Source organism: Panthera pardus, unplaced genomic scaffold (assembly GCF_024362965.1).
Source record: "Panthera pardus isolate Hobbes unplaced genomic scaffold, ASM2436296v1 HiC_scaffold_17, whole genome shotgun sequence".
Taxonomy (NCBI): domain Eukaryota; kingdom Metazoa; phylum Chordata; class Mammalia; order Carnivora; family Felidae; genus Panthera; species Panthera pardus.
Window position 1 is genome coordinate 128,761,674 of NW_026526732.1, and position 19,083 is coordinate 128,780,756.

Genomic DNA, 19,083 nt, shown 5'->3' on the forward strand with positions numbered 1-19,083 from the left:
CTGGCTTGTTCTCTGTCTGTCTCTCTTTCTCAAAAATAAACATTAAAAAAAATTTTTTAAACAAATCTCTCTTGATATATGTACACATATATTTTTGGTTCTATTTCTCTAAAGAACCCTGACCAGCCCTAACCACATACCCCAAAAGATACCTGAAAACACATAAAAATGTAAATACAGAGGTAGGCAGTCAAGGGTTGGTATGGTGTTTCCAAAATCACCAGGGGCCCAGGCTACTTCCATCTTGATACTTAGTGTGCTATCTCATGGTCCTATCTGGCTGCTTGAGCTCCAGATATCACGTCTCTATTCCAGCCAGCAGGAGAGAGGAAGGGACATAAAAGAGAACACCTCTTCCTTTCAGAGATACGTTCTGTAAATTGAACATGAACATCTCGTTAGCCAGAATTTGGTCACATCTAGTTGCAAGGAAACTGGGAATGTAGTCTTTATTCCAGAATATGTGTGCCCAGCTAAAATCAGAAGGTTTTATATAATCATAGAAAGGAGGGGTGGATATGGCATTGCACCACAATACATTTGCTACAAGTACCAGCTTAAGTGGGTGCCAACAGGAATGAATTATTTAGAAATTAAGAGATTAACTTGGGCAGGGGCAGGCAGAGAGGGCTCTATGATGGAAAGGGGACCTAGGCTACTTTTGAAGGAAGGGTTAATTCTCTCAAGCAGGAGAACATCCCCGCAAGCTTGTCCCAGGGTGCGCATAAACACTACTGTGAGCAGCATGACACTGGGGGGGGGGGGGGGGGGGCGGGCTGCTCAGCCCAGGATCGGCAGAGTGTGAGGCCAGTGCTGGAAGGCAGGCTCACTCTGCAACAGGCTGGCAGGCAGCACTGCCAGCCGAGGATGGACAGGCTGATGGCTAATGGGACCCACGGCCAAGGGCATGGCGACCCTTCCAGCACTGATTCAGTCTTCACAGAGACCAGGGGTCGGGGGAGGCCGGTGAGTGAGGGAGGGGCCGTGGGATTGCTTCCATCTCCTCAGGGCAAGCCAGCCAATGGGCGGCCTCGCTGATGTTGTAATGCTCCAGCTCGGCATTTCATTGGCCAGCTCTCTTTCTGGGCTCAAACTATTTTTTCATTCCCCCCACCCCTACCTCACCCCCCCCCCCCCCACCAGAAGTCGCAACTAGGCATAAACAAGATACAGAGGAGCAGCGCTGAGCCCAGATGGGTGGAAGAACACGCCCCTGAAGTGCTGTGTCGTCTGTGAGGACAGAAGCTGTGACAAGCCCCCAAGCCCCTCACAGGCCTTGGGGAGGCTGGGCTCTCCCACCCAGGCACAGGAAGAGATTTCTCTCCCCTGATATTTATTTTTGTTTTCACAGTTTTACAATTCATGTTTCTTACTGTACGGTTGCTCAGGGCTTTTAACACACCAAAGGGCTCCGTGAAGCTTCAACAGGGATAAGTCTGTAAGTGAGTAGCATTTCCTAAACCTGGTTGATCTCAGAGTCTTTTACTCGCAGACCATATTCCACTGGACACGCTCTAGAAGATGCTCCGCTAGCGAGTAAGTCACTCCGGAAATCCCAGCTCTTCAGGAAGTCATCCTCCCAGGGCCCCTCCCTGGGCTGTTATCTGGCCTCCACACCCACCTTGGGGTCTGCCCTTGCCAGGCTCTGCTTAGTTGGAGCCTTGTGGCTTAATAAGTCATGAGCAGCAGCCCAGGGTCACTCGTGGCCCCAAGTTGGGGTGGGAGGTGGAGGTGAGAAGTCTGGTGCTGGGAGAGCCTTACTCTCCCTCCTATGTCCCCCTTTGCACCCAGCTGTGGATGCCAGGCGGCCAGCAATGACTGAGGCCCTTCTCAACACCAGCATCCTTGAGTGCTAGAGATGGATTCTGCACTCAGGGTGCTCCCTGGGAGGACCCAAGGCAGAGAACTAAGCAAGTCACTGCAATACCGTGTGCTGGGTGCAAGACTGGAAGTCATACCACATATGGTCGTGGCTCTGAGGAAGGGAGTGATCGCTCTATTTTGGAGGGGACAGTGGGACGGGGCACCAGGGAGAAAGGGGATATAAGAGGCTAAAGACAGAAGTCAGTGCCTGAGGTGGTCAAATGAAACCTCTACGCAGTTCAGCGTCCTTCAAAGTGTTCGCATCCCAGGAAACCAGGTCTGAGAACCAGACTTATGGGACAAGGCCTAAGCTCACCAGTGCACTCCAAGTTAAAAGCAGGCCTAGTGCCTGTGCAGAGGGTCAGTGAGCCTGGGCTGGTGTGTGCTCTGGCCAAGCCCATGCCTGGTTTTCCTACTGCAGCTCCCAGATTGTGTCTGATACCAGAGAGGGAACTTCTGTCAGGTGATAGCCACGTGGTCAGAGGCCAGCAAGCCTCTTCGTCCCAAGCGGGGTTAAGCACGTTGCATGGCGGTAGGGCAGAGGCATGGGAGTTGCTGGTGCACTGAGGCTCGGGGCTGAAGTGGTAAGAAGAGGCTGAGGACAAGATGGAGCAGAGACAAGGTAAAAGTTGAAGAGCGGGAGGAAAAAGATGGCGGCTTGATGTAGTACTGGTGCCCTGGGGATTAGGAGCTTTGCATTCTGGCTCCAGCTCACCTTCTTCCTGCCTGTGTGACCTTGGGCCAGGCATCTCTGATCTGGGCTAGTTCACTTTTCTATAAAAGGAAGTGGGGAGAGTAGCTATGATCCTTAAAGCCCCCTCCTTCTCAAGTGTAATAACATCTTCCTTTCTGGAAGGTCCCTTACCAACTGCAGGTGTTACCACTGTAAACAGGAACGGGGTAGGCAGGTGCAGGTGGCACAGTGATCCTCATGAGGGTGGGGTGAGGCTGCTAGCACCCTGGGCTGACTCAGAACGGTGCAGCACACAGCCCTCCCCGTCCCCCCCTCCACCATCTCTCTGCTTTCTACCTGCTGAGCCCCCCAGGACACTGTAGCTCATGTAATAGTCTCCTCCAGTTCCCATAATGGTCCTGCAGCAGCTCCTGCAGGCTCGGCCTCTCTCTGCTGGCAGCAGGCTGTGAGTTCAGAGGGAAAATGAGCTCCTGGCTCTTGGGAAGGTGAAATCAGGCTCCAGAGTCAACCCAGGACAGTGGTAGAGCCACAGTTTCCCCTGGACACAAGGCCTGTGCAGGGCCCATACAGGGGAACTCTCACTCATTCCTCTGCCCTGCAGAATCTAAATAGAAAGAGAAGGATCAGCCTTTGCTCCTCATTTGATATGGTGCCCTTTCTTGCAGTTGTTTCCAAACCATGTTTACCTAAGAGTCCTGTCTGTAAATGCAATCTAACATGAAAGTGTAAACAAGTATTCAATAATTATTTCTTGAAATAAATGTCTATCGGGTGCAGTGTTGAGAACTTGCTACGCACTGATGATCCAAATAGACCTTCTCCCTGCCTTCAGAGCACGTGGTTTAGTGAGTGAGACCACACATAAACAAATATTTTATGGACACTTATGATCAATGCAATGAAGGAAAAGAAAGCGGGGATGGGTTTAGGTTGATTTGTCAGGATGGATTTCCTGGGAAGGGATGCTCCTGCCTCTAACGAGGACCTGGTCAGTGTGAAAGCTGAGGACAGGGCCAGGCAGAGCCTTCAGTGACTGACAACACCCAGAAATAATGAGCAGCCCCCACATGCAGATGGGACAGTGAGACGCCCCTGCCTGGTGGGAGGTGTTGACCTTCTCCACAGCGCAAGCCAAGGCAACAGCTCCCACCTGTGCCCCCAGTGGCCTGCCAAACATCAAGTCATAGGTTAATAAAATGTACAAATACAGAGATTTTCACACAATCGATACACATTAAGCATTTGAAGGTGACCAGCCTCATAAAAAAAGCATCAACAAATTCAACAAAACAAAGAGCTTGCAACTGGGGAAACTGAGTTACTAGCGTATCAGAACAGAAGGTTTTAGATCCATGCATTTAATATCTTCAGAGAGATAAGGGAAGATGTATATATCACATATATCAAGAGAAAAGATGGGTATGACTCAAGAGCCTGGCAATTATGAAGAGAACTAATGAGAGATCTTAGAAATGAAAAATATAATTATGCAAAAATTATTCTGACTGTAGTGTGGAGAATGAATACAAGGAGGCAAGACAGATAGAATCCAGTAAGGGATGACAGTGGCTTTGGCTAGGATGGGGGCAGAGCAGAAAGAGAAGAGTAGATGTATTCAAAATATATTTTAATGAGGATTCTGCAAGACTTTCTAACTTGCTAAGGGTTTGAATGTGAGGATGAAGGAGAGAGGGCACTCAGGGATGATTTCTAGAACAAACACAGAACTGCTCCCTGCATAGACCACGGAAGCCCCTTTACCCTCTGTGTGCATCAAAATGAGTTGTACAACCCCTTGTACAATCCCCAAACTGCACCTTTTGAGGTTTTCTCTTCTCCTTGCTCTTGACCTAGAGGGCTTGAAAAGAAGAGGTGAGAGCTGAGTCCATCACTGAATGTGGCCATTATGTTTGTCATCCCTGGTGCCTCAGGGAGGGTCATGGCTGTGAGGGGAGAGAAATGTGACCATTGCAGATTGGGTGCCCTTGAAAGCAGGCCCTGAGATGGAGTTTTTCTTGCAGAATGTTGATTAAGGAGTCAACAATGAAGGAGTGGGGGGCGGTGGGGAAGAAGGATCAAGCAGAGAAAGAAGTAGAACCAAACCCGATGACAGCCTTGGTCAACCCCATGGGGGATGGAATGACCAGACTGTTATGTACTTTCATTCTTCAGTCATTAGATTTGGGTAGCACTCCCCATTGCCGGAATAGCAAGTCCTTATTGAAGGGTGGCACATTACAAAGATCAGCACAGTGATTGAAGTCACAGAAGCCCCTCCAGTGGCTTGAGATGCAGCCTTGTGTATATCTTACTGTTCCTTGTACTTACCTGGTCTGAGGTCATTACTAAACATATCTCCAAATTGTGGGGAAATCATAAGTTCAGAGGCAAGGGAAGGCCTAATCAAAGCCAAAGAACATCATTCATTGGGGTAAAAGAGAAAGGAGTGGCTTTAAAAACGGCCAATATGGGGCTGAAATCATCTCACTTATGGCAAACTGTATAACCCTAAGCCCAAATCTTGGGAAGTTCATACTCTGAGATCCAGAGTCTACAAGTTCACGATATAATACCTTATTGAGAAAAGCAAGTCTAAGTCAATCGATAGAGACCCTCTCTGCTGATTCAAATTCTGTTTTCACATGACCTGGCTGGCAGTGGGCTGAGACTCATCTCTCAGAACACTTGGAAGCCCTAAACATGGACTGATGAACTGCAATATAGAACATCTTTGAGTCCCTACATCATTCAGGGATTCTATATTCTACTAAAGTCTGCTTGTGTGATATTTGGGATTGTGAATGTAAAAACTGAGGCAGGAGGCAAATGATAATGTATCCAAATATGCTCTCTGCTATTTGGTTCAATGGGGCCTGGGATTTTTGAAATTCTGAAATAAAGTGGTTTACTGGGCAGTGTTCCATGGAGGGGAATAAGGAAGCAGGATAGGGAGAAGGAAGCCAAGCAAAATGCAAAGCCAACAAAGCCCCATGCTTGAAAGGTGACTGCCTCATACCACACAGGAGGTCTGTGGACCATGAGCCCCTCTACTCACTTGTCAGAGGGATGGACATTGGCTGGCAATTCCCAGTCTCCATGTGCTTAGGCAAAGCACCTTCCAGAAGTAGCCCTCTGACAAAGAATGGAGTCTAGATATTGGGAGAAAAAGCAAACTGTGAACTGAGGGGCATGGAAATAGGAAGGGAACCTGAGGATACAGAGCGGAATGGACACCACAATTGCCAGGAAGAAGTTCCAAGGTTATGGAGTCAGCACCACTGTGTCCAAGACCATGCTGCCTATTGTGGAGAAGACAGAAGTCCCCAGACTCCATGGCTCCCATCAGTAACAGATGTCTGTTCCCTCAACATTTCAAGCCAGGCTTAAGTTTCCTCACTGTTCAGATATGGCTTCCTGGGATGATGGCAGCGAGCATCCGTGAATGTTAGGGGCCATAGTTGCATCTGGAAAATGACTGGCTTTTCAATGCACTGTATTCATAATGATCATAGCAACAAATACAACAATAATGTGGCTGAGACTATGCTCACCACACCTATTTTCTCTTCCTGGAATATAGCAAATCTTTCCATTCAAGCACCCTTGGGTCTAGGTAGATTGGGTCTAGTACCCTTGGATCCATTCTCAATAATGTCATTGCTTCCAGGTCAAGGCAGTAAAAGCAGGCGTGAATTTCCTTCAGAAACCTTAAAGTCCACATGCTGGAGATAGTGATTCCACAAAATGGAAGGGCAGCATTCTTGAGTCCCTGGGTCACAGGAGAGCCACCTGACCACAATTATCCATACTGGACCCTGTGTTAGTGGGAAATAAAGTTTTGCTAAGCCATGAAGATCTTCAAGCTGTGAGCTGTTAGCTTGCTCTGTTACATTTAACGGCAATAACCACAGAAACAACAACCTGTCATGTAGTATCATGATTTTCCTTTTGTAGGTGAGGAAATTGAGGATCAAAATGGTTAAAAGGCTAGCAATGGCAGAGGTGGAACTCAAAGTTTATCTTTAATCCCAGCCTGTGTTCACTGTCATGTAAAGCCTAGTGTGACTATGTTTGATGCTTTCCCACATGTCAGCTTTGATGGGACACAGAGGAGAATATAGAAACCTGGGGTCTCTTGGGTGGGATATGGAATGGGGAGGTAGGACACAGAAAATAAAGGCTCTCCACATCAGAAGCCAAGCTTTAGACACTCTGCAATTTTGCTAAGGGCTTCCCCACCTGCTCACATATGGTCTTCCCTTAATATCCTCACTGTAATGAAGTTGTTTCTTCACTACAGTATGCTCATTTGTCTTGTGTGATTCTAATGACTACATGCTAGTGAAGAAAAGAAATGAGGTGATTTAAGTGTCCAACTTAAATTCTCAAGGCTGTGCCCCTCAACTCCAAGCAGAAGCAGAGAACCTCTTGTATCATGTAGACATCTTGCTTGCTTTCTGTTTTGCCACTTACCCATTTCCTTCTTAATAAATCTGATTTTCCAAGTTACCATATCCTTTGGGGAAGTCTAAGCCATTCCTCTAGCCAGGAGTGAGAGTTGATGGCCTAAGCTAAATATGTATGATGGAGTGACTTCCTTGTCAGATTATTGGCTTAGGCATGGGCATGGGATGTAGTTCTGGTCAATGGACCTAAGCAGAAAGTCTGCTGATGAGGTTTCTGGGAAGGCCCTCCTTTAAAAAAAAAAAAAGATAAAAATGTTTGCTTTTCTGTCTTGGGGCTTGGATGTGTATGTTGTTCCTGAAACCAAAACAGTCATCATGGGTCCATTAGGAGAATAGTCTATGAGGATAAGCCAAAGATTTAGGATGGCAGAGTAGTAAGACAGAAATAACCTGAGTCTTTAAGACATTGGTGAACTTGTGAATTAACCAAAACTGGAATTTCTGCCCCTCTGGACTTATTATGTGAGATAATAAACTGCTTAATTGTTCACATCATGATGGATTAGGGTTTCTATTACTTGCAACCGAAAGCATCCCAATGGATTCAACTGATAACGTTGCCATATGCTCTAGGAGGGAGAGCACAAGAAGAGCTTAGTGGCTCCCACAATGCTTAGTGGCTCAGTTGGCTTTCTTGATAGGATCTTAGCTTCCACCCATGAATTAGAATAAATCTGACTTAGAATAAATCCTTCCACATTTCACTTACTCATGACTCCACTCATCTTAGCTCCACTGCCCTTCAGAAGGAGCATCCCGTGAATTACTGCACAACAAATCCTCAAGTTTCCACCCAGTTTCCCAGCTGCCCGTTCTCATTGCTGCAAGCAGGAGAAAGATGTTGAACACCACGAGTCCTGGCAATTTTTTGTAAAAGATGGTGACTGTTTTCTTGGGTTTCCATAGGTGAGTAATAGGAAGGAAAAGAAGCTCATTTTTTCTAACATTGATTAATTCACATAAGGTCACATTTTACATCATTTTAATTAACTTTCATTGAGTTCATGTTCAAAATGGGAAAAAAAATATGTTCATTAAAATAAGTCATGAGGACCTTAGGTATAACAGTATGGGGTATTTAAACAGGTTAGAAAATTGGAAATCTTTTCCTTCTGCTCTGATGCATGGTGGGTTTTTGTGAATTCCTAACTTCTCTCTAACATATCACCTTTGCAGATTCAGGAAGAAATAGACTTGAAGGTTTTAACTCTTTCAGGAAGCCTTTTCTGAGATTTCTCACCCCTGCTTGTTCCCTTCCTCAACCACTGGCTAAGCCCCCTGTCCCATTAACACTTTGCAAACCTCTGTCTCACAACTACTACATTATTTGACGTTAATCATTTAATATTTTATTTCCTCCACAACATTGTGAGGTTCTTGAGGGCAAGACCTTGTGTTATTTCTTTATCTTCTAGCAAGATTGTTGGCATACAATAGGTGCTCAGTATAAGTTTATTGAATGAATGAAAGCCAGGAAAATTTTTCCTGGGTCTCATTTTAATTTAAGAAGGGACAAGTATGTATAGCACTGTGCAAAATGAAAATTAAAAGGCAAAGTCCTTTAATAGTAGTATTGAAGGCCTGCAGAATGTGCTGTCTATGTCAGAGTGGCTGGTGGAACACAGCTGGCAGCTGGGCTGGTCTCTGAAATGTGGGCTTAGGACAAGTGTGGGTCCATGTGCCTCACACACCTGGGAATACAGTAACAGAGTCTTAAAGCATACTCAGTGACAATCTTCACTAATCTGGAGGGTAGGAGCTGCCTGAGGTGCATTTGTTCTATGTTTTGGCTTTTGGGATTGTCCCCAAATGAAGCACAAGCATTTTTCTTAGCTGAACTGACACTGATTCTCCAGATACCTGTCCATCTAACTCATAAGGCCTCCATGACTGATTTTCCATTTCTCAACAAGCCCCTGTCAGATGGAGTTTCATCCCACGAGTCCTTGCTGAGCCTGGCAATGTGCCCAATTACATAGCAAGTCCAATTACAGGACTACAGGTCCTCCTTGGTGCCCCATTTTGTCCTTCCCCATTGTCCCCAACAGCCACTTCACTCACTGTCCTCATTCCCCTCCCCCTGTGGAATGACCTGCCATCCCCACTTGGTCAACAAGTGTGAAATTGGCTTGGAAAAAAGGCAACAGTCTTCTTATTTTTCAAGAGGTGCTTTGTAGCTGGGAAAGTTTGAGACTGAATTTCCCCATGCTCAGATTTGCCTCCCTGTTGAAATTTGTAAGTACTCTTGTGACTTACTTTTTCTTTTTCTTTTCTTTTTTAAGATTTTATTTTTAAGTAATCTCTATATCCAATGTGGGGCTTGAATTCACTACCACAAGATCAGGAGTCGCATGCTTGGGACAGCTGGGTGGCTCAATCAGTTAAGTGTTTGACTTCGGCTCAGGTCGCAGTCTCATGGTTCATGAATTTGAGCCTCACATTGGGCTCAGTGTGGAGCCTGCCTGGAATTCTCTGTTTCCCTCTCTCTGCCCCACCCCTGCTCACACTTTCTTTTCTCTCAAAAATAGATAAATAAATAAACAGAAAAAAAAAAGAGTCACATGCTCTACTGACTGAGCCAGACAGCTGTCCCCTTGTGTGACTTACTTTTAAGAAAGTCCAATATTTGGATTTCTAAATGTAGATTCAAACACTATTCACACCACAAAAGGATTTTCCCATCTTCAAAAGACTTGTCCTTAGACTCCTACAAATCAATAAGAATAAGTTAACCAAATAAAAAAAATGAACAAAATGCTTGAACAAGCCTTTCCTTTCAAAGTTTATCCAAATGGCTGTTAACATAGAAAACTATGCTCAATTGCATTAATCAGGCAAATGCAAATTAAAACCAAATTAATACCAATAGACACCCACCAGAATGGCCAAACATTCTGGTAAATGAAAAACATAGAAAATAATAAGTGTTAGCAAGGGTGTGGAGGAACTAGATTCATATACACTGCTAGTGAAATTGGTACATGTTTGACAATATTTATAAAACTGAATATACACATAAGCCCTGACTCACAGATTCCACTCTCAGGTATGTACCCAATGGAAATACACATATATATCCACCAACACACAGGTAGTAGAATGTGCTGACCAGCATCATTTGTTGTAGAATATGTCTGGTAATTATGCAAATGTTAATCAATGGTAGAATAGATATAAATAAACTGTGATATAGTCACACAACAGAATATTCTTCAGTGATGAGAACAGATAGACACTACATGCAACAATGTGGATGAAATTGATGAACACAATGTTAAGCAAAAGATAGACACAAGAGTGTATCACTTTAAATAAAGTAAAACCTGGTAAAATTAAGCTATGTTCTTGGAAATCAGAATAGTGATTATCCTAAGGGGGTAAGAGATTGGAGGGAAACATGGGGAGGGCCCTCTAGAGTTTTTATAATGTTTTATTTCTTGATCTGGATCCTGGTTACATAGATGTGTCCAGGTTGTGACATGTGCACTTTCCAGTGTGTGTATTAAACTTCAATTAAAAAAAGGTTTTTTAAGTACGATGAAATTTATAAATTTTTCATGCCACAATAGAACTTTCTAGAATTATATTTGCTATCCAGAATGAAACATACCACCAATGTTCAATTGGATTAAGTATTTTCCCTCCCTAGTGTCTTTACTAGCTTACTAATTCTGGAAGGCTAGGGAACTGAGTTAGGATTTAGGGACTAACTTCTACATGCATGGCATTGGATCATGTGTTTTTGGTATTCTCTAAATACCCTATGTTCCTGCACTCCAATCGAGGCCCAGAGGACAGAGACCATTTTTCATTCTCTTTTGTCTTCCCACTCCATCTCTTCCTCAATGCCCAGCTGCCCTAAGGATTCTTCAGAGGACATAGTTTCAGGCTGGAGAGGATTCCTTACTTCTCTAACTCTGTCACAGAAAAAGCTCTGAGATAGGATGCCTTTCTTTTATGAAGCAAGAATTTATTATGTACCTGTAATTACCTCAGTTTACCTTCACATTCTCAAACCTATGCCCATTTTACGGAGGAGAAAACTGGGAAGTATCACTCAAAAGGCAACATCCTTCAGAAGTGACGAGCTGGTCACAGGATTCAGTTGGCTCCATGACCACACCATACTGCCTGGTGTTTTTTAGAGAAGGCTCACTCTGCAATTTTAGTTTCCAAAAGCAGCCACCTTCTTTCTGCAAGTAACAACCTGGGCTGGCTGGCCATCCCTGACCGGCCGTGAGTTTTGATGTCCCTTCATTCCGCCCCAGGGCCTGGAGACAATCAGAACTCCCCTATTAGAGGCTCTGGTTCTTCGCAGGTCCCAATGGGGCCCGAGACAAGGTCACCCCACTCTGAGCCTGCCTATTCTTTCTCTGCAGGAGAGGAAGGAAGACCCCAGAATTTTGCTGGCTTCTCTGTGGCGGACATGGAAGCTGCTCCTGCCTGATCAGTACCTGGGTGAGTCTGCTTCGGGTGCACGGGCCCTGCAGATGCTGTCAGGGCTGCCCATTTATAGACAATGGCCGGGCGCCCAAATTTTCCCCAGGCAGCCTGACTGCACGCTTCACCTCCCAGCCCGGCTGTGTGGAACTCTCCATCTGTATTGATCACACTGGCTTACCACTGCAGACAGAAAGCCGCTCTGTAATCTGCTGGGGAAGGCACAGCGCTACCCGGCATGGCGATTACAACTCAGCTCAGGGAAATGAGCCTCTGGTCTTGAGCTCAGCCCAGCAGCCTTTTCTTCCTCAGTGGAATTTTCCCCAGGCTTGCTTGGCGCAGACTCAGGGATAGCAAATTGACCACTCCTCAGTGCTCTGGTGCTGCCATGGAAATCAGTAAAGGCAGCCTCAAGGGCAGGGTCTAAACCAGCACATCTTGATGGAGAGCATGCACACCCATTATCTCTGTGCTCAGGGTCCCCAAACTCCAATCTTTGGCCAACCTCCAAGGACCATTTTCTGCACTTTATGCCTCCCTCACCCTTGGCAGAGAAATCGCTGCATGATCCCAGCAAGAGTGACGGAGTTGCAATGTGGCCAGGACTTTAGAGGCCATCCAGTGCTCCTTTTACCAGTGAGAAAACAAGTCCAGAGAAGTTAACTGACTTGCCCAAGGTCACACAGCCGTGCAGGTAGAAGTTGTATGAAAAGAATCCAGGCCTTCTGATTTGATGATCACCTCCCCCTCCCCCACAGCATTCCAGGCTGTTTTTCTTTCTTTACTTAAGGGACTCCTCTAAGCCCTGCACAGTTTTGGGCTACAGATTCAGGAGAGCCTAGAGATGATTGTTTTCCTTTGGGGAGTCCAGAGAGATTTGTGAGGGGACCCACCAGGGATGACAGTGCTAAAGGAGAGCACACCCCAGGGCCCAGGTGGCTCACAGAAAAGTAGGCAGAAGGTGAGCATTGTTTGGGCCACAGCAGGGAACAGTGAGGGAACACGTGGTGTGTGCACCAATTCAGTGTCAGCTGCCCTCAAGCATCCGAATGTCCCAGGAGGGGCAGCAAATGCCTGCCTCCCCTGGCAATATTGACAGCCGGACCAGTGACTGTCAGGTAATTCTTGTGCTCTGTTCACTGCATCAGTTGAAACCGAAAATGCATCACCCTCCAGGAGGGTTGGCATGGAGGACATCTGAGGCAGTGAAGGCAGGCATCAGGTTGGTCACCTCCAGTATATTCAGAGATGATCAGAGGAGGGTCGCACAATGGCTGGATTTCTCTCCTCTCTTCCCATCCCCAACTTCCTGTTCCCTGCCTTGGGCCAGTTTTCCCCCTCTCCCTCTCCACCCCATCTAGACTTTCCAGGCCTGTGTCCCACTTTCTGAAGGACCTGCCTATGAGGTAACTGGCTAGAGAATTGGGCCGATTCAGAAGGATGGCCGTGGTGGCTAGTGATTTTCACAGTTTGCCTATCCTTGGATAACTTCGCAAATCTACATCGATGTGCCAAGTCCGGGCCAGTCTCCATGCCTCCGTGGGCCTCTGTTTCCACATCTGAAGCTCTGGGTCTTTTTAAGCAAGAGCAACCATGCCTCCCATGAGGATGGTGCTATTACTTTTTTAAAAAATGTTCTTGTCTTATTATGTTTGTGCTCTGAATTCAGGCAGCACAGACCTGAGCTCCAGCTTTGCCCCATCTTCACAGCCTGCCCTCCAATCCTCAGTGTCCCCATCTGTATTATGGGGTTGATAAAGTCAACCACATGGTTTGTTTGAAGGACTGAGTGAGATGATGCATGGGAAGTGCTCAGCCCAGTGTTATCCCAATAAATGTAACATGTTCACATGTCCTCATCATTTATGAAGCAGGTAGGGCATATTCTAGCATCAAAATGATAGATGCATAAATGGAACTCCAAGAAGTGACTCATCTAGACGCAGAGGTTTCAGGGTCTGTGGACACCTCCCAATGCTACCTCCTCGGTGTCTCTGTTTCTGATGGGCTATCCGCCACTCGTTGGGAGGTTTGGAAAATGCAGAGTGGGTTCTCATTGCTCACACAGTCCTGACTGCATGCAAGAATCCCAGAGTAAAATCTGTGTGTCTGACATTCCTCAGGGTTTGCCCTCATGATTAATTTTATAGATGAAGAAGTTAAGGCCCAGAGATGTTGAGTGGCATACCTGGGGGTCACACAGCTTATTCTCCCCTCACTCCCACCTCCATCTCTGTGCCCGGAGATGCTGTCCCTTCTCCTGATTCAAGGTTCGATCTAGGTTGTCCTTACTTTGCCCATTCACAGATCCTGGAGAGGGAACTCAGGGGTCTTGTAGTCCAGGACCTTCTGGGCACAAGAAGGCCCTCCTGAGCAATGCCTGACCCAGCCCCCTCGCACCCTATTCCAAGTTGGTGGGATTCCGGGGTCACACTTTGCTCCTATCTTCCACGTAGCTGCAGTTGTCCAGTGGCTGTTCCTCTGCTCAGGCCAAAATGTGTCTGTCAACTCCACCCAGTAGGCCTGGGGTTAGGAAGAGGCCCCAGAGAGGGCCATAGCAGAGCAGGTGAGACCAGGGACCCAGCGCATCCTGGGGGGCACACAGCCCAGTGAGCTACCACCAATCTGCAGGGACAATGAGCCCAAAAGTCACTTCTGCAGGGGGCAAAGCCTGACCTTCCCTCATGGCTCCAGTGGGGCCAGAAGCACAGCCAGTTCCCCTCATCTGCCATCTGTGTCTGCTGTGCTGACTTCACTCTCAGGTTGCAAGGACAGTTGAGTAGATGCCATCAGAGAACACAACTCCTGAAGGAGCAGCATCTGGGCGGGGATGGAGTTCACATTCACAGGTGTTTGATGTTCATCTTTATTAAACCCAGTCCAGAGAGCTTATTCCTGGCCAGCACATGTCCTGGCCTCAGAGGGGAGGAAGGCAAGTGGGCAGCAACCCTTTAGAGGGTTTTCTTCTTGGGATAATATTCAAGGCTGGATGAAGAGAGGGTGGTTGGCCCTGCCTTCCACAATGTTAGGGCTACTTAGGGGTCCAACTCCAGTTTTTAGGAAGGAAACACAAATATTTTCAGGCTTCAAGTGAAGCAAAGCACGTGCCTTGTCTCAGAGAAATCCAGTCACAGCCTTCAAACAGGCTCACAATGCTCCCCCCAGGACCCTCCTCAGCTCTTGTCCCTTTCCACAGCCCGCCCCCCCAGGTTGGGCCTCACAGTCAGGAAGAGCTCAAAATTCCAAGCTGTTATTATGACCCCACAGGGGGCCTCTGACATCCCTGTGAGCCAACACTGTGCATGGGGAAACAGGGCTATGACTGAAGCAACATTTGGGCCTAGAACCTCACTGCTGCCAGGCTCGGAAGCCCAGGGATCTGGCAGGTCTGAGCACAACAGCAGCTCAGGCCCGTCTGTGCGTCCTGAGCTGCCCGTCTGTGCGTCCTGAGCTGCCCTGTCCCTCAGCTCTCTGTAAGTGCTTGGGGATGGCAGGGAAAGTTGGGCCCTGGTGGGGAGTCCCTCCCAAACAGTGGGCACGATGAGGCCTCTGGGTGTGACCTGAGAGCCCATTTGACCACCAAGTATCCTGTAGCCCACTGTCCTCAGCTGTTTCAGCAGATCAGCTGTGCTCATTCCAAGTCTTTAAGTTTATCTCATTTTTTTTTTTTTTTTTGGCTCCCTCTGAGAGGCAAATGTTCTAACAAAGATGTGAGATACTGGAACAAGGCATTAATTTCAATAGTCACTTAAAAGCAATTGCTTGGGAAATATCTCATTTTCCCGTTAAATGCTGCACAGCCAAAACCTCAGGTGATTCTCTTCCCTTCCTCTCCCTGGCCCCTTCCACCTCCATGCGCTAACCCCCCTTCCCCTCTGCCAACAACTCACAACCAACAGATCATTTCCCAGTCCTGTCCTAAAATTATATCCTGAGTACATAAATGATTCCATTTGGCTAATAAGCAACCTCTAGACAGCAAATGCCTGACAGGTGACTTACCCTAAAGAAATCATCCTGGAGGGGCTTCCCCCCAAGGTGGGTGGCCTTCTTAGGAGCACAGAGAAGGTGGCTAATCATGTTAGCAGCTTTGTGAACACTCCATTCTTGGTGCAGGGGGACTGGCAGGCACACAGGGGCCTGGAGAGGGGGCAGCCTGCCCTCTGAGGTCTCTCCTTGCTAATGAGACATGGCTGATGTAAAGAATGCATTTCCAGGTCTTCCCTGGCCTTCCACTAGACAAAAGTCTGAAGAGGCGTGTCTTTCAAGACCTGTCTCAGGGGAAGCTGTGATCCAGGTGGGGCTGAGCCTAACAGACGTAGTGGATGATTTGAAAAATTGACTGTGGTCTTTCACTGCAAAATCAGGAGAGAAGTCCTGGCTGCCTCCCTTCCTCCCCATATGAAGGCCCTGTGGCCTGACTGAGGCAGAGCTAGAGGCTGGAAAAGGGGAGTCTTGGCCTGTCCCCCATTTTCCCAGTCTCCCCGTGCCCCTGACCCTCAACCCCTTACTTGTCTTCCAGCTACAGGCTCTTCTCTCTGGTTCCATTACTGCAGGGCCCCACTCTAAGACTATATGTGACAGACTTCCGCAGGCTCAATTCCAGCTGTCAATTTCATTGACAGTTTACAGAAGAACTGAGGCCCAGAGAAGCTCAGTCATGTCCCCTGAAGTCACACTGCTGGATTCTGAGGATTTGAGCCCAGATTCTCTTGGTTCTGGGGCCTGAATACATGATTGCATGGCAGCACTCTCCATCTAGCCTGCAAGACTCAAGGAAATTCATCTCCAGTGAGGGAGCTTCGAGTCCCGGCAGTGAGGAGCTCTCTGGAGCAGGGTACTGACCCCATAGACTTCATATGGCTTCACAGCTGCTGGCACCTGCAGCCTCCCCTCCCTGAGTAAGAGAGGAGCATGGAAAACAGTATGGCAGGTCCTCAAAAAATTCAAAATAGAGCTACCATGAGATTCATCAATCCCACTTCTAGATATGTATCGAGGGAAACAAAATCAAGTTCTCAAAGAGATATCTGCACCTCCCTGTTCATTGCAGCATTATTTATGAAGCCAACATATGGGAACAACCCAAGTGTCCTTCAAGAGATGAATGGATAATGAAAATGTGGTCTATACGTACAATGGAACATAACTCAACCTTTAAAAAAAAGGAAATCCTACCCTTTGAGAAAACATAGAAGAACCTGGAGGACATTGTACTAACTGAAGTAAGACAGACACAGAAAGAGAAATCCTGCATGATACTTTAATGTATGTGGAATCTAAAATAGTCAAACTCATAGGAATGGAGAGTAGAATGGTGGTTTCCAGGGGCTGGGGGATAGGGGCACATGGGAAGATATTGGTCATAGCCAAATACAAAATTACAGTTATACAAGAGGAGCTAGTTCTGGGGATTTAAAGTACAACATGGTGGGGTGCCTGGGTGGCATATTCAGTTAAGCATCCAACTCTTGATTTCAGCTTGGGTCATGATCTCATAGTTCATGGGATCGAGCCCCATGTCAGTCTCTGTACTGAGCATGGAGCCTGCTTGGGATTCTCTCTCTCTTCTCCTCTCCAGCTCTCTCTCACTCTCTCTCTCTCTCTCAAAATAAATAAATAAATAAATATTTTTAAAAAATAAAGTACAACATGGTGACTCTGGTTAAGAATATGTATTATTTGCTAAGAGGGTAGATCTTAAGTGTTCTCACCAAAAGAAAAAAAAGGAAGAAAGAAAATGATAATTAATCAAGGTGATAGATAGGTTAATTAGTTTGAGGTGCTTCTTTCACAATGTATGCGTATATGAAAACATCAAACTGGGGGCGCCTGGGTGGCTCAGTCGGCTCAGGTCATGATCTCACAGCTTGTGAGTTCGAGTCCTATATCAGGGTCTGCACTGGCAGCTCAGAGCCTGGAGCCTGCTTTGGGTTCTGTCTCTCCTCTCTCTTTCTGCCCCTCCCCTGCTTATGTTCTCTCTTTAAAAAATAAACTTAAAAAAAGAAAGAAAACTTCAAACCGTATACCTTGAATATATACAATTTTTATTTATCAATTATACCTCAATAAATGTGGGGTGAAAGGAGAGGCAGACCAGGAGCCACCAGCTCTGCATACAATTATGAGTCTCATCTTACTGATTCCCACCTTAGGGAGAGAAGCTGAGGCTCAGAGAGGCTGAATCAAATGATAAGGTCACATAGATTTAAGGTCTCTTCTCTTCTCTAGGCAATGGGCTTTAAGGCTGTCGTTCTCTTCTTCCCTGTAATTTGATGGCTCTGAGTTGCCCTTCTTGGGCTTTGGTGCAGCTGAACTCTTGCATCAGCCTGCATATACATGTGCACTTAGAGACATGAATGCTGTAATTTCCTTGTTCACGCACAGTCTATCCCAGGGCTTGGGGGTGAGACAGCAAGAGAAGGGGTCTTGAGGGTCAAGACCCTGTGGGAAGGCTGGGCCACTGAACCCAAGTGTGGCTCAAGTCAGCCAGCCCGGCTCCTGAAGCCACACACACATAGGAAGGTGTTATCCCATTTCAGGAGCTTCCCTGATGCCACAGGAGGCCACGCAGCTGTTGGAGGCTGCTCTGGTCTGTCTGGGGTCACTCTAGCCAAGGTCTGGTCTTTCCTTCAGAGCAGAAAATCAAAGCACATTGAAGAAAACCCTGAGAAGGCTATCGTTTTCCAACCTTGAGTGCCTGGGGTGGAATTCTGGTCCGATGTTTGGAGGACTGACTTTTGTGAAGTAATGTGTCTGGGATAAGTGATGGTTCCCTCTCTTCCTACTGTCTGGTCTGCTCCTGCCAGACTCACCAACAGAGTGGAGAGAAAGAGTGATTGAGTTCTGTGATCTAAGGGATCCCAGGTGCCCCAAGGCAGCCAGAGAGCCACACCATTTGGAGAGCCCAGTTTTATGCTTTCCACAGCCTCTTGCTGCTGGTGCTTGAGGAGGATGACAAAGCAGCAGCAGCTCAGCCAGTCCAGGCCCAGGAAGTGTGGGGCAAGGTTCTTGGTGTAGGAGTGCGATCATAGGCTTGGGCAACAGAGAGACCTGGTTCCATTGATATACTCCATGTAAACTTGGGCAAGTCTCAGCCTCTCCAAGCCTCAATTTCTTCACCCGTGCATTGGGGACAAGAGTGTCAATTCTGCAGGGCTAGTGTGAAAATTAAATGAGAATCTTAATAGAAGCCTAGAAATGTCAGCATCATAATGATGGTAGTTTATTACTGCCTACAACTCACATTTTCTCAGCACTGACTGCAGACCAAGCTCTGTGCTAAGCATTCATATTAACTGTCCCAAATACCAATCAAAACCATGATGAGATGCCACCTCTTGCCTATCAGAATGGCTAAAATTAACAACATAAGAAACAACAGGTGTTGACCAGATGCAGAGAAAGGGAAGCCCTTTTGCACTGTTGGTGGAAATGCACACTGGTAGAGCCACTCTGAACAGTGTGGGGGTTCTTCAGAAAGTTAAGAATAGAACTACCCTATGACCCAGCAATTGCACTACTAGATATTTACCCAAAGGATACAAAAATACAAAGGATACAAAAAGTGGCAGATGCACCCCAATGTTTATAGCAGCATTATCAACAATAACCAAACTA

At 46.7% G+C, this 19,083-nt stretch overlaps 1 protein-coding gene and 1 long non-coding RNA gene across 2 annotated transcripts in view; one reads left to right on the top strand and one right to left on the bottom strand.

The window, feature by feature from the left end:
* The window catches only part of FARS2 (phenylalanyl-tRNA synthetase 2, mitochondrial), a 619,002-nt gene that overhangs the window by 17,275 nt on the left and 582,644 nt on the right, over positions 1-19,083 (bottom strand). The window lies entirely within an intron of this gene.
* On the top strand, positions 14,901-16,490 carry LOC109249443 (uncharacterized). The gene is made up of 2 exons (XR_002072569.2): positions 14,901-14,936; positions 16,089-16,490. It is a non-coding gene; the product is annotated as an uncharacterized LOC109249443 (long non-coding RNA).